Below are 15129 nucleotides of genomic sequence, written 5' to 3' on the forward strand. Positions count from 1 at the left end.
CAGCAAATCAAATCAAATTTATTTTTGTTACATGCGCCGAATACAATGATCTCCGCATGTGTGGTTCCCAACGTGAAGCATGGAGGAGGAGGTGTGATGGTGTGGGTGTGCATTGATGGTGACACTGTTTGCAATTTATTTAGAATTCAAGACACACTTAACCAGCATGGCTACCACAGCATTCTGCAGCGATACGCCACCCCATCTGGTTTGCGCATGGCTACCACAGCATTCTGCAGCGATACGCCACCCCATCTGGTTTGCGCTTAGTGGGACTATAAATTGTTTTACAACAGGACAATGACCCAACACACCTCCAGGCTGTGTAAGGGCTATTTGATGAAGAAGGAGAGTGATGGAGTGCCGCATCAGATGACCTGGCCTCCACAATCACCCAACCTCAACCCAATTGAGATGGTTTAGGATGACTTTTACCGAGTGAAGGAAAAGCAGTCAATAAGTGCTCAGCTTATGTGGGAACTCCTTCTATACTGTTGGAAAAGCATTCCAGGTGAAGCTGTTTGAGAGAATTCCAAGAGTCTGCAAAGCTTTCATCAAGGCAAAGGGTGGCTACTTTGAAGAATCTAAAATATTTAGATTAATTTAACAGTTGTTTGGTTACTATATGATTCCATATGTGTTATTTCATAGTTTTGATGTCTTCACTTTTATTCTACAATGTAGAAAATAGTAAAAATAAAGAAATACCCTTGAATGAGTAGGTGTGTCCAAACTTTTCACTGGTACTGTATAATTAGGTCCCTTCTATGTCATAATAAGGACGGACCCCAGAGAGAAGTGGTATTGTGATGAATGCACCAGCCAATACAGGCAGTGGTGTGGAGAGTGGCTCCATGGTGCTTCACGAACACACTGTCGTAGTTACCTTCAGACATACACACCTGCCCTCATACACACCTACACACTCCATATATTGACAGCTCTGAGGAGAGCAGCAGGGCTGTTGTGAGTGAGGGAGCTTCCTAGAGAAATAGATGGGGCGCTGTGGCTCTGTGGTACGGTAGCTAGAATAGAGGTAGAGGGGTAATTACCATGCACACCACAAGGCTCTTTATTACGAGCATACGCTGCAATGATGCAACTCACTCTAGCGTGAAATTGAAGAACTGACATAGTATGTTTTCATCAATTGTTTTTATTTGTCAGCTTTGCAGAGTTCAATAACAAGTTTGAGTCAGTCAGAGAACTAAAAGGACATTGCATGTTGATGGTTTAGAATGATCATGTTTAGCAATACACAATCTACTCTTTTTTTGTGTAGGGTCTGCTGCCATGTGTTAGAGAGAAATAGAGAGACTTTCCTCTGATATAAATAAAAGATGTCCAGGAAACACAGAGATGAAGAGGTTGGGAAAAAGTGTCAGCAAAAATAAATATCAGGGAAGGAGAAACAAAACAGCAAAACAGCTCATCCTGCAGTTATTCCAGCAAACTTCCAAAACAACTTTCAACATCACTTTATTGGTGCAATAATGCTTGCACAGGGGAACAGAGCAGATGCAAGGCTTCTGTCAAATATGAAGACAATGCTAATGTCTCATGTTTTTATGTCTACCTTACAGATGCTTACTTAAACCATCTCTCATTTGACATTTGACATTTGACATTTTAGTCATTTAGCAGACTGTCACGACTTCCACCGAAGGTGGCTCCTCTCCCTGTTCGGGCGGCGCTCGGTGGTCGTCGTCGTCGTCGTCGGTCTGCTAGTTGCCACCGATCCCTTTTCTTTTTCGTTTGGTTTTCTCTGTCTTGTGTTCACCTGTGTCTAGTTTAGGTTAATCAGTGGGATATTTCATCTCGCCCTACCCGTGTTCTGTTTGGTTTGCGTTTTGTTCGTGTAGTTTAACAGGTGTTTTCACGGGACTGTTTTCCCGCACATTAGTTGAGTCAGAGGAGTTTTTTTCCTCCCTGTTCGACTGGACTGTGTTCTTGGTTTTTTGTGGCTGCTGTTGAGGTCCTGTGGCTGTTTTTGTTGATGGACTTGAATAAAACCCTCTTCTTGCAACTCTTACTCTCCTGCGCCTGACTCCACACCCACCTCTCCTAGGGAGAATCTGACACAGACACTCTTATCCAGAGCCACTCACAAGATCCATTCATCTTAAGATAGCTAGGTGGGACACATATCACAGGCATAGAAGGTACATTTTTCCTCAATAACGTAGCTGTCAGAGTCAGAGCTGGAGGGGGGGGGGTTCGAGGTGAAGAGGAGGATTATTTAAGATACTGTTTGAAGAGGTAAGGTTTCAGATGTTTATTCGGAAGATGTGCAGAGACTCTGCTGTCCTAGCTTCAGGGGGAAGCTGGTTAAACCATCGGGCTTGGACTGGGATGAGGGGTGGGAGGGCCAAGAGACTTAAGGTGGTAGAACAGAGTGCTCGAGTTGGGATGTAGAGTTTGAGCATATCCGGAAGGTAGAGAGGGGCAGATCCTCTTGCTGTTCCGCAGGTAAAGCACTATGGTCTTGTCGTGGATGCAATCTTCGACTAAAAGCCAGTGGAGTGTGCAGAGGACTGGGGTGACATGAAAGAACTTGGGAAGGTTGAAAACCAGGCGGGCTGCTGCGTTCTGCCTAAGTTGCAGGGGTTTCATGGCACAAGCATGTACCCCAGCCAACAGCGAGTTGCAGTAGTCCAGACGAGAGAGGACAAATGCCTGGATTAGGACTCTCTGGACGTTGGGGAGCATGAACCTCCAGGAGTGAGTCATTGGTTTGGTGTTTGCAGAGAACAACATGGTGTTGTCCAGGGTCATGCCAAGGTTCTTGGCACTCTGGGAGTGCGACACTGTGGAGGTGTCAACCGCGATGGAGAGGTCTTTCAGAGAGTACGTCTTCCCTGGGAGGATGAGCAGCTCCATCTTGTCGAGGTTGAGCTTGAGGCAAACATCCAAGTTGACATACACTATATATAAAAAAGTATGTGGACACCGCTTCAAATTAGTGGATTCAGCTATTTTAGCCACACCTGTTGCTGACAGGTGTATAGAATCCCTCACACAGTCATGCAATCTCAATAGACAAACAATTGAGAGCATCCTGTCAGGCTGTATCACCGCCTGGTACGGCAACTGCACTGCCCACAATCGCAGGGCTCTCCAGAGAGTGGTGATGTCTGCACAACGCAAACCCCAAAGGGCAAACTACCTGCCCTCCAGGACACCTACAGCCCCCGATGTCACAGGAAGGCCAAAAAGATCATCAAGAATAACAACCAACCGAGTCACTGCCCATTCACCCCGCTACCATCCAGAAGGCGAAGTCAGTACAGGTGCATCAAAGCTGGGACCGAGAGACTGAAAAACAGCTTCTATCTTAAGGCCATCAGACTGTTAAACAGCCATCACTAGCACAGGGAGCCTACTGCCTACATACAGACTTGTATGTAGACCTACTGCCTACAACCATTGACCACTTAAATAAGTGGAACACCAGTCACTTTAATAATGTCACTTTAAAAATGTTTACATATCTTGCATTACCCACCTCATATGTAATCTCAGCAAAGAAATAAACGTCCCTTTTTCAGGACCCTGTCTTTCAAGGATAATTCATAAAAATCCAAAGAACTTCACAGATCTTCATTGTAAAGAGTTTAAAAACTGTTTCCCATGCTTGTTCAATGAAACATAAACACTTAATGAACATGCCCCCCGGGGAATGGTCGTTAAGACACTAACAGCTTACAAACAGTAGGCAATTAAGGTCACAGCTATAAAAACGTAGGAGACTAAAGAGGCATTTCTACGGACTCTGAAAAACACCAAAAGAAAGATGCCCAGGGTCCCTGCTCATCTGCTTGAACATGCCTTGGGCATGCAACAAGGAGGCATGAGGACTGCAGATGTGGCCAGGGTAATACATTGCAATGTCTGTACTGTGAGACTCCTAAGACAGCTCTACAGGGAGACAGGATGGACAGCTGATCATCCTCGCAGTGGCAGACAACGTGTAACAACACCTGCACCAGATCAGTACATCCGAATATCACACCTGTGGGACAGGTACAGGACGGCAACAAATCCCTCCATCAGTGCTCAGACTGTCTACAAAAGGCTGACAGAGGCTGGACTGAGGGCTTGTAGGCCTGTTGTAAGGCAGGTCCTCACCAGACATCAACGGCAACAACATTGCCTATTGGCACAAACCCACCGTCGCTGGACCAGACAGGACCAGACAGGACTGGCAAAAAGTGGTCTTCACGGACGAGTCACGATTTTGTCTCTTTTATATGATGGTCGAATTCGTGTTTATTGATGAAGGAATGAGTGTTACACCGAGGCCTGTACTCTGGAGCTGGATCGATTTGGAGGTGGATGGTCCATCATGGTCTGGGGTGGTTTGTCACAGCCTCATTGGACTGAGCTTGTTGTTATTGCAGGCAATCTCAACGCTGTGCGTTACAGGGAAGACATCCTCCTCCCTCATGTGGTACCCTTCCTGCAGGCTCATCCTGACATGACCTTCCAGCATGACAATGCCACCAGCCATACAGCTCTTTCTGTGCGTGATTTCCTGAAAGACAGGAATGTTACAGGCTGACTACACTTCTCGCGTCGCATGCGCAAGCATTGCAAAATAAATGTAGAAATCTATATTATTCAATTATTGCACCCACATAACTCGCGCACGCCAACGAGCGTCTGCGTTGCCAAGGGCTAAAATAGAAGTCAGTTCTATTTCTGACGCAGATCGCGCTGCAAGTCCTGCCTCTCCCATCTCCTCAATGGTTTATAGAAGCAGGTACCCACGTGCCATCTCCTCATTGGTTATACCCACGTGGGTGACTGAAAGATGAAATAGGTCGGTGGCGGTAATGCAAGTCATTTATGAAAGTTGCCAATCGCAATATAAAGTCAAGAGAAGAAAAAGCCGGGAAGGAGGAGAGATGACTAGAAACGATTCGGTTGACCGTTTTATGTTGACCGTTTTATGTGTGGATTAATTGGTGGATAGGTAAAATAACCTATGCTAGGAAAAATTCTGTAATGCTTTTCGACCTTTCCCCAAATTAATATAATTGGTTCAGAGTTTGTTTTGATATTTTAACCTGTGTATCGTGATCGCGTTTCGTGTGGGGGGACAAAATACATTTATGCACAATGGCGCACGATGGTGCCAGGACGCAGCCGGTTTGGGTTCCGTGTTAGTGTTCTGCCATGGCCAGCAAAGAGCCCGGATCTCAATCCCATTGAGCATGTCTGGGACCTGTTGGATCGGAGGTTGATGGCTAGGGCCATTCCCCCCAGAAATGTCAAGGAAATTGCAGTTGCCTTGGTGGAAGAGTGGGGTAACATCTCACAGCAAGAACTGGCAAATCTGTTGCAATCCATGAGGAGGAGATGCACTGCAGTACTTAATGCAGCTGGTGGCCACACCACTGACTGTTACTTTTGATTTTAACCCCCCTTTGTTCAGGAACACATTATTCCATTCCCATTTGTCACATGTCTATGGAACTTGTTCAGTTTATGTCTCAGTTGTTGAATCTTGTATTGTTCATACAAATATTTACACGTTAAGTTTACTGAAAATAAACGCAGTTGACAGTGAGAGGACATTTCTTTTTCTGCTGAGTTTATATACTGTATCCTATACTATCTATTGCATCTTAGCCTATGCCGCTCTGACATTGCTCATTCATATAGTTATATTTATATATTCTTATTCTATCCCTTACATAGATTTGTGTGTATTAGGTATTTGTTGTTGAATTGTTAGATATTACTTGTTAGATATTGCTGCACTGTTGGAACTAGAAGCACAAGCATTTCTCTACACTCGCAATAACATCTGCTAACCAGGTGTATGTGAGCAATAAAATTGGATTTGATTTGATTTGACAAACATTGGCTGTAGAATGGTCTTTCTGAAGAGCTCAGTGACTTTCAATATGGCTCTGTTATAGGATGCCACCTTTCCAAAAGGTCAGTTCTTCAATTTTCTGCCCTGCTAGACCTGCCCAGGTCAACTGTAATTGCTTTTATTGTGAAGTGGAAACGTTTCGGAACAACAACGGCTCAGCAGCGAAGTGGTAGGCCACACAAGCTCATCCTTGGTTGCAACACTCACTACCGAGTTCCAAACTGCCTCTGGATGCAACGTCAGCACAATAACTGTTCATCTAGAGCTTCATGAAATGGGTTTCCATGGCCGAGCAGTCGCTCACAAGCCTAAGATCACCATGAGCAATGCCAAGCATCGGCTAGAGTGGTGTAAAGCTTGCCGCCTTTGGACCCTGAAGCAGCGGAAAAGCGTTCTGTGAAGTGACTGCTTCACCATCTGTCAGTCCGACGGAGGAATCTGGGTTTTGCGGATGCAAGGAGAATGCTACCATAATGCCAACTGTAAAGTTTGGTGCAGGAGGAATAATTGTCTGGGGCTGTTTTTCATGGTTTGGGCTAGGCCCCTTAGTTACAGTGAAGGGAAATCTTAACGCTACAGCATACAATGACATTCTAGACGATTCAGTGCTTCCAACATTGTGGCAACAGTTTGAGGAAGGCTCTTTCCTGTTTCAGCATGACAATGCCCCGTGCACAAAGCAAGGTCCATACAGAAAATGTTTGTCGAGATTGGTGTGGAAGAACTCGACTGGCCTGCACAGAGCACTAACCTCAGCCCCATCTAACACCTTTGCTGTGAATTGGAACGCCGACTGCGAGCCAGGCCTAATCGCCCAACATCAGTGCCCGACATCACTAATGCTCTTGTGGCTGAATGGAAGGAAGTCCCCGCAGAAATGTTCCAGCATCTAATGTTTTTGAGGAGCTTTCGCACAGATGCACAGTCAAGTGTTATTGATTGTGTAGCCTCAAGCAGCAAGGCATGGCGTTTGATGTCTCTCTCTGTCGGCTATTGTACTACTGTGTTGTCTCGTAGTGAACGTGTGTAGGTTTGATATGGCTCTGGAGTTGCCAGTGGCTCAGTAGCACCCTCTTAGTAGTTTTTCAGACTTTCCTCTCATCACTTTCTCTCTATTTTTCCTGCTCTTCCTCAACTTTGTAATCTCCCATTAGGCCGTCTTCACTGGGTTGCACTCAGAACAACACGTTAGACCAGCTCTCATAAAGCTTTCCTCTTCCTAGTTGGTTCACTCTTATGTAACTTGCATTAAGTTTCTACTATTAAACTAAATCCTCCAAGGTTGTTAGATGAGACTTGTTTTGATGCTCTTGTTGTTTTATATCCCATTTTCTTTCGTGGCTTACCTCTCTGGCACAACTAGAGGCATTTGTTTTTCAATATAAAATCTGGTGATCCCGTATGATTGGAGTCAAGGAACGGGTTCATAGCTCACTTTAAAATAGTTTGTGTATGATGATATCCTTGGATGGCTTTCTATCATACGTCTTTGAATAGATGACAGGCTCCAAGGTCAGTGTAATGTATCTGCTCCACTTGATTATTTTTCTCTCCAAAGATGGAATGGCTAAGGATGAGTGTAAACTGACACGCTGTTTGAATATCCATGGAGAGAGACACAGGAGTTGAGATGGCGTCAGCCATCCACAGAGCACAGAGGGAGGGTGAAAACAAGAGACAGTGGGTAACAATGGATGTCTGTGGAGCTTGGTCTGGGTGGGTGTATGAAATATGAAAGGCCTTGTTATCGTTGACTGTGCGAGATGCAATGTGACAGTTGAGGAGCGCTGCGAGGGCGGAGATGAATTAGCAAATGGTAGCCCCAGGGACCAGCGAGTTTGGGGGTGGGGGTGAGAATGTCTGGTTGGTAGGAAGGGAGGGAGCAAGAGAGGGCTCAGGAAGGCAAACCGTCCAGTCGGCTGGATTATCTCGCTCTCTCTCTGTCTAGTGGAATGGTCATCTGACCCACCAACAGCCAGGGAACAACATGGAAAAACAAAGGCCTCCAGTACCAGAGAGACTGAATAAGATAGCTGGGGGGGGGGGTGCAACTCAATATTAGGAAGGTGTTCCCAATGTTTAGTATACTCTGTAAGTTCAGGACTAAACATGTGCTTAACAAGTCACATAATAAGTTGCCTGAACCCACTCTGTGTGCAATAATAATGTTTAACATGATATTTAAATGACTACGCCATATCTGTACCCCACACATACTGTAAGGTCCCTCAATCCCTCAGAATTTCAAGCACAGATTCAACCACAAAGACCAGGGAGGTTTTCCAATGGTTCAGAAAGAAGGGCACCTATTGGTAAATGGGTAAATAAAACAACAGACATTGAATATCCCTGTGAGTATGGTGCAGTTATTAATTACTTGTTGGATTATGTCAACATACACAGTCACTACAAAGATAAAGGCGCCCTTCCTAACTCAGTTGCCGGGGAGGAAGGAAACCGGTCAGGGATTCCATGAGGCCAATGGTGATTTTAAAACAGTTATTTAAGAGTAAGAGATTAATGGTTGTGATAGGAGCTAATTGAGGATGGATCAACAACATTGTAGTTACTCCACAACACTAAAATAAATTACAGAGTGAAAAGAAGGATGCCTGTACAGACTAAAACATATTGCAAAACATGCATCCTGTTTGCAATAGGGCACTAAAGTAATATTTCAAAGAATTGTGGCAAAGAAATGTACTTTTGTCCAAAATACAGTGTTATGTTGCAAATCCAACACAGCACAACACTAAGCACCACTCTCCATAGTTACAAGTGTGGTGGGGTACAGTATCTTATGAGTATCCTTTTCATCGGCAAGGACTAGGGAGTTTTTGGGAAGAAAAATAAACGGAATAGAGCTAAGCACAGGCAAAATCCTATAGGGAAACTTTATTTCAGTCTGCTTTCCAACAGACACTGCGAGACAAATTCACCTTTCAGCAGGACAATTACCTAAAACACAAGGCCAAATATACTGTACACTGGAGTTGCTTACCAAGACTAACATTGAGTGGCCTAGTGGCCTAGCTACATTTTTGAAAATTGGCTTAAAAATCTATGGCAAGACTAGAACATGGATGTATAGCAATGATCAACAACCAACTTGAGAGAGCATGAAGAACTTTTTAAAGAGTAATGAGCAAATATTGTACAATGCAGGTGTGCAAAGCTCTTAGAGACTTACCCAGAAAGACTCACTGCTGTAATCACTGTCAAAGGTGATTCTAACATGTATTGACTCAGGGGGTTGAATACTTATCTAATCAAGATATATGTTTTATTGTCCATTAATACATACAATGCTTTCGGAAAGTATTCAGACCCCTTGACTTTTTCCACACAGCCTTATTCTGAAATGCATTAAATACCTTTTTTTCCTCATCACTCGAAACACATTACCCCATAATGACAAAGTGAAACAGATTTTTAGAAATGTTTCTAATTTATTAAATATAAAAAACAGAAATACATTATTTACGTAAGTATCCAGACCCTATTCTATGAGACTCGAAATTGAGTTCACTTGCATCCTGTTTCCATTGACCATCCTTGAGATGTTTCTACAACTTGATTGGAGTCCACCTGTGGTAAATTAAATTGATTGGACATGATTTGGAAAGGCACACACTTGTCTATATAACGTCCCACAGTTGACAGTACATGTCAAAGCAAAAATCAAGCCATGAAATCAAAGGAATTATCCGTAGAGCTCCGAGACAGGAATGTGTCAAGGCACAGATCTGGGGAAGAGTACCGAAAAATGTCTGCAGCATTGAAGGTCCCCAAAAACACAGTGGCCTCCATCATTCTTAAATAGAAGAAGTTTGGAACCACCAAGACACTTCCTAGAGCTGGCCGCCCGGCCAAACTGAGCAAACGGCGGAGAAGGGTCTTGGTCAGTGAAGTGAAGTGACAGAGCTCCAGAGTTCCTCTGTGGAAATGGAGAACCTTCCAGAATGACAACCATCTCTGCAGCACCTCACCAATCAGGCCATTATTGTAGAGTGGATACTTGGAAGCCACTCCTCAGTAAAAGGCATAAGACAGCACACTTGGAGTTTGTCAAAAGGCACCTGAAGACTCTCAGACCATGAGAAACAAGATTCTCTGATCTGATGAAACCAAGATTGAACTCTTTGGTCTGAATGCCAAGCATCACGTCTGGAGGAAACCTGGCACCATCCTTACGGTGAAGCACGGTGGTGGCAGCATCATACTGTGGGGTTGTTTTTCAGCGGCAGGGACCGGGAGACTAGTCAGGTTTGAGGGAAAGATGAATGGAGAAAAGTACAAAGAGATCTTTGATTTAAAACGTGCTCCAGATCACTCAGAACCTCAGACTGGGATGAAGGTTCACCTTCCAATAGGACAGCGATCCTAAGCACACAGCCAAGACAACGCAGGAGTGGCATCATGACATGTCCTTGAGTGGCCCAGCCAGAGCCCATACTTGAACCTGATCGAACATCTCTGGAGAGACCTTAAAATAGTTGTGCAGCAACGTCCCCATCCAACATGACAGAGCTTGATAGGATCTGCAGGGAATAGGCTAAACTCACCAAATACAGGTGTGCCAAGCTTGTAGCATCATACCCAAGAAGACTCTAGACTGTAATCACTGCCAAAGGTGTTTCAACAAAGTACTGAGTAAATGGTCTGAATACTTATGTAAATTTAATATTTCAGTTTTTTATGTTTAATTCATTAGCAAACATTTCTAGAAATCTGTTTTTGCTTTGTCATTATGGGCTATTGTGTGTAGATTGATGAGGAAAATCAATTTAATCAATTTTATAATAAGTGTAATGCTCGTCTGTGGTTGAAGAAGAGGAGGACCAATACGCAGGGTGGTAAGTGTCCACATTGATTGAATAAAACAATTGAACACTGAAATAAAAAACAATAAAGTGACAATGAACGAAACAAAACAGTCCTGTACGGTGAAGCACAAAACACAGAACAGAAAATAATCAACTCAAGGGTGAAAACAGGCTACCTAAGTATGGTTCTCAATCAGGAACAACGATTGACAGCTGCCTCTGATTGAGAAAACTGTAGGAAATTAATTCAGTTATTTCTGGTCGCTAGTGTGGATATGCGCACCTGTCTTTGCGTGCCAATGCTGATTACTGGTCATTGGTAAACAATCAAGACACGCAACTTTTGGTTCTGAAGCATAGACCTAGATGAGACTTTAACAACGTGTCATGACGTGGCCCTTTCTGGGTATAGATCATGGCTCCCCCCTCTCACTCTCTCCTACACCCAGTTTATGTTATCTCAGGTCGTAAATTCCTGGCAGAGACTCTCTCCCCCTTTTTAGGCAGAAAGTACACAGAGAGAACAAAGGATTTCACATGGTAAACTTCTAAATCCCCAAAATGGGAATTTGAAACAAAATGTCCACTTGTGAGAAAGTGGGAATGGTCCGTGGACACTTAAGGGATGGGTATGATGAGTGTGTTTAATTTGGTGACCTCGGGGAAGACAGGAAACACACATAACTATATCTCTGAATGTGTACATTTCTCAATTATGAGGTTTGCATCTAATTATTGTATAAAATGAATGAGTAAAGATTAAACTATTTGTGAAATGATGTAATGTTATGTTAAACCTTTTAATGTGAGAGAATTGTATTCCCTTTAAAGTTTAACTAAGTTATTGGCCCGCCCCCGTGAGCACAGACATGATCTGGCTTCATGGAACAGCCCTTTCCTATTGTTATGAATAAAAACCCCTCCTGAGGGCGTTGATCTTCAAGGAAACAGAAAGAGAGAGAGAGACTCGGATGAACTCTCCAGACGACGGACCGGATTCCAACAGAAAAGATCATGACACATGGGCGTAAATATATTGATTGCAATTATTCCTGAATGAGTGAGCGTTCATGTGCGAATAATTAGCATATCAATTAGTATAATTATCAACTGTGTGTAGTGATCCCTTTTGTCTTTCCCGCTCTCTCTCAGTCCACACCCACTTCCCTTTGTCCACCAAGCCGTCATATCGGCTTAGCCCACGAAGGAATCTTCCCTATCATTTGTTCGTAACATATGTACTGTTTGTTTGTTTATGCATTTCTGTGATTATTTTGTTAGTTACTAAATAAATGATTAAGCAATATTGGTTTATGGATGATTTATAGAAAAGGCTGGGTTCGTGCAGATAACCAACAATTTACGACATTTGGAATAAGACTGACATGCGGTAAAGAATAGTTAATTAATAGAAGACTAATTGATCAGATAAAAATATCTGAAGTTATATTCGCAAAATTATAACTTTGTAATCTGAAGATTTTCCGTGTTGCCGACTTCCTAGTTAATTACATTTACATGATTAGTTTAATCACGTAATAATAATTACAGAAAATTGATTTGATAAAATAACAGTCTTGACTTTTTATGATGCTAAAGACATGACAAACGACTTGCTTGCAGTTGGTTCAGAACAACAAAAGGAGAAAAAAAATATTTAAAAAAACATTTGTGGGGAAATTATACCACCACTGAATAGCGCACTTTGGAGACTGGAAAGGCAAAGGGACATGTGCTTTGCACAGGTATAGCCCTAACTGTGCACGTGCCTGGTGCAGGCACTCCCTGATGCCTCGCCAGCTGACCTGCACCCAGCTGGTGACGTTCCAGGGCATCTACCCAGCTTATGCAGCCTGACAATATTTCTCTTAAACAGTTTAAATCTGACTTTATATGGTAACAGTACTTGTCACTCTGGTTTTGGACTGTTAAGAAAATAGTTTTGTTAAAAATATACATAGATGTCACAATTTGTCCAGTTAATTATAAAACTAGAAATAAATTGTCACAATTTTGGCTGAAAGCCATGCTTTGTTATATTTCGGAACGGTCAGATACCTAGCAACAATGACAGGAGGCAGCCGTGTGGGGAATCGTAGGTGGCTCATTTCAGCTATTGTTTTTTGTTCTTGTTTTGTTTTGATGTGTTTTGATTGATTTCATGTCAATGCTAATGTCAAACGTTCTCTAGTTAGCTAACCAACAACCGTAGCTACGTATAACTACTTACATTTTGGAAGCTAATAGATTGCATTTAGTTAAAAGATTAGACATCATTGTAATCAGAATATACTATTAACATATAAATATTATTGGTAACATAATAAATATCAGAAGAATAACTGCAGATTAAATAATGTTCTATTAAAAACTGTGCACCCCATGTAGTTATAATTGATTTTGTATCCTATGTTGTGATTCTCACCAAATATGTTTGTGTCATCTCACACCATTCAAACCCTACAATCGAATAAACTGCTTATACCGCTCTTTTAGCCTATAGATCACATATTGCAAACAAATGATCTGAACTAAAAACTCCACACATATTTTTGAATTTCTGTGCATCCATGACAGTCACTAGTCAATAGGTCTATCCAAAAAGAGCACACGTTTTTTTGCCGCAAACTAGCACATTATCAACTTCTCTCTTTTGTAACACCAATGTGAGAAGGTTTGTGGAAGGGGAAACGGTGTTGCAGTAGTCTAGTGTGTGGTGCGGGAATAATTACAAGTGAACCTGGGGAGCTTTGTGTTCACATTGCCCTAAAAAATGAACCAGACCACGGACTTCAAGTAAACCGAACTCAGACCATCTCTCGAGATGGTCTCAGTTCGGTTCGCCTCAGGGGCTCTTTTGAAGGGTCTGGATTCCTTTGGGGTGTTTACACAGCACAAAATATTCAGTGAACCATACTGAGTTCACAAAAAAATGACTGAACGGGACCAAGTGTCAAAACACCCTTAGACAACACAGAAAGAAATTTGACAAACAATGTTAATCTTACGAAAAACGGCCGTCTTCCTATATTGAGGGCCTCCTTGGCAACAGGTCAAAACAGGTAAGTACAATGGGTAATTATACCAATATGAACATGCTGTACATTTGCAAATAAACACGCATAGCCATTAGCTACCATGACGAAAACAGAGGCTGCATAGCTACATTTCAATGGGGCTAGCAAATAGCTAGGCTAAACACAGGACCGTTTTGAATGGCAATCTTTTTGATGTAGGAAAGTTATATAAACGGCTAAACAACGACATGAAAGTGTTCATAAAACATAAAGGAAAGTTACATTTACAGATGGTGCCAGCATACGGGCTATGAAAAACAGGATGACGAAGGAAGGAAGATGATTACATTCGGGATTGTCAGAAACAGTAGCTATCTAACAACAACCTGCTAACAACAAACTATTTTATCTCATTCTGCGGTTGCGAAAAGCCTGTGTAGTCACGCAGTAGTGTTGTGACTACTTATTCACTACCAACATCAAGTAGTAAGAACTCTTTCTGATTACTATTGACAAGCCTGTGTAGTAAAGCTGTAGTGTTTTGACTACCTATTTACAACCTATTTACAACCAACATCAAGTAGTACAAATCTCTAAATGATTACTACTGGAAACACTAGTTTTCCTACTGAACACAACCAAACTCTACTTGTGCATAAACTACACATTCACTACACAATCCGTACAAGTCTCTACATAGTCACTAGTGCACAAATAGTTTTAGTGTAGTAATTCAGTAGTACTTTTCATGTAGGTCTGCTCATGACATTGGTCAACGAGTCTATCCAATTTGCTGTCATGAATGGGACCATGGGACTGTGAGTTTGATACATTTGTAGGTAGCCTTGTAGATGTTTTGCCACAAAGATGAAGACATTGAGTTTACCTAGGAGATGCTGCGTTATTCACCACTGTACATGTACCTTTAAAACTTCTTCAAACTTCTTCAAAACTTCTTCCTTTTTTCTCAATTTCCACTGACGTGCCAAAAGTAAACTGCCTGTTGCTCAGGCCCTGACTCCAGGATATGCATATAATTGGTACCATTGGAAAGAAGACACTTTGACATTTGTAGAAATGTTAAAATAATGTAGGGGACTATAACACAATAGATATGGTAGGAGAAAATCCAAAGAAAATCAACCAGAATTTATTTTTTGAGAGCCCATGCTCTCCAATGGCATGTATAGGGAAATAATTATATCTAGCTTCCAGTATGCAATTCTTATGGCTTCCACTGGGTGTCAGCACTCAATATTCAAGGTTTCAGGCTTGTTTCTTCCAAAACGAGTAAGAATAATGAGTTTTACTACAGGGACACAGTCTAGGAAATTTGTGTATGCGTGTGTGATGAAGAGGACACGCACCTGCTAATATCGTTTTCCTATTGAACATACTTCTT

Source organism: Oncorhynchus tshawytscha, linkage group LG14 (assembly GCF_018296145.1).
Source record: "Oncorhynchus tshawytscha isolate Ot180627B linkage group LG14, Otsh_v2.0, whole genome shotgun sequence".
Classification (NCBI taxonomy): domain Eukaryota; kingdom Metazoa; phylum Chordata; class Actinopteri; order Salmoniformes; family Salmonidae; genus Oncorhynchus; species Oncorhynchus tshawytscha.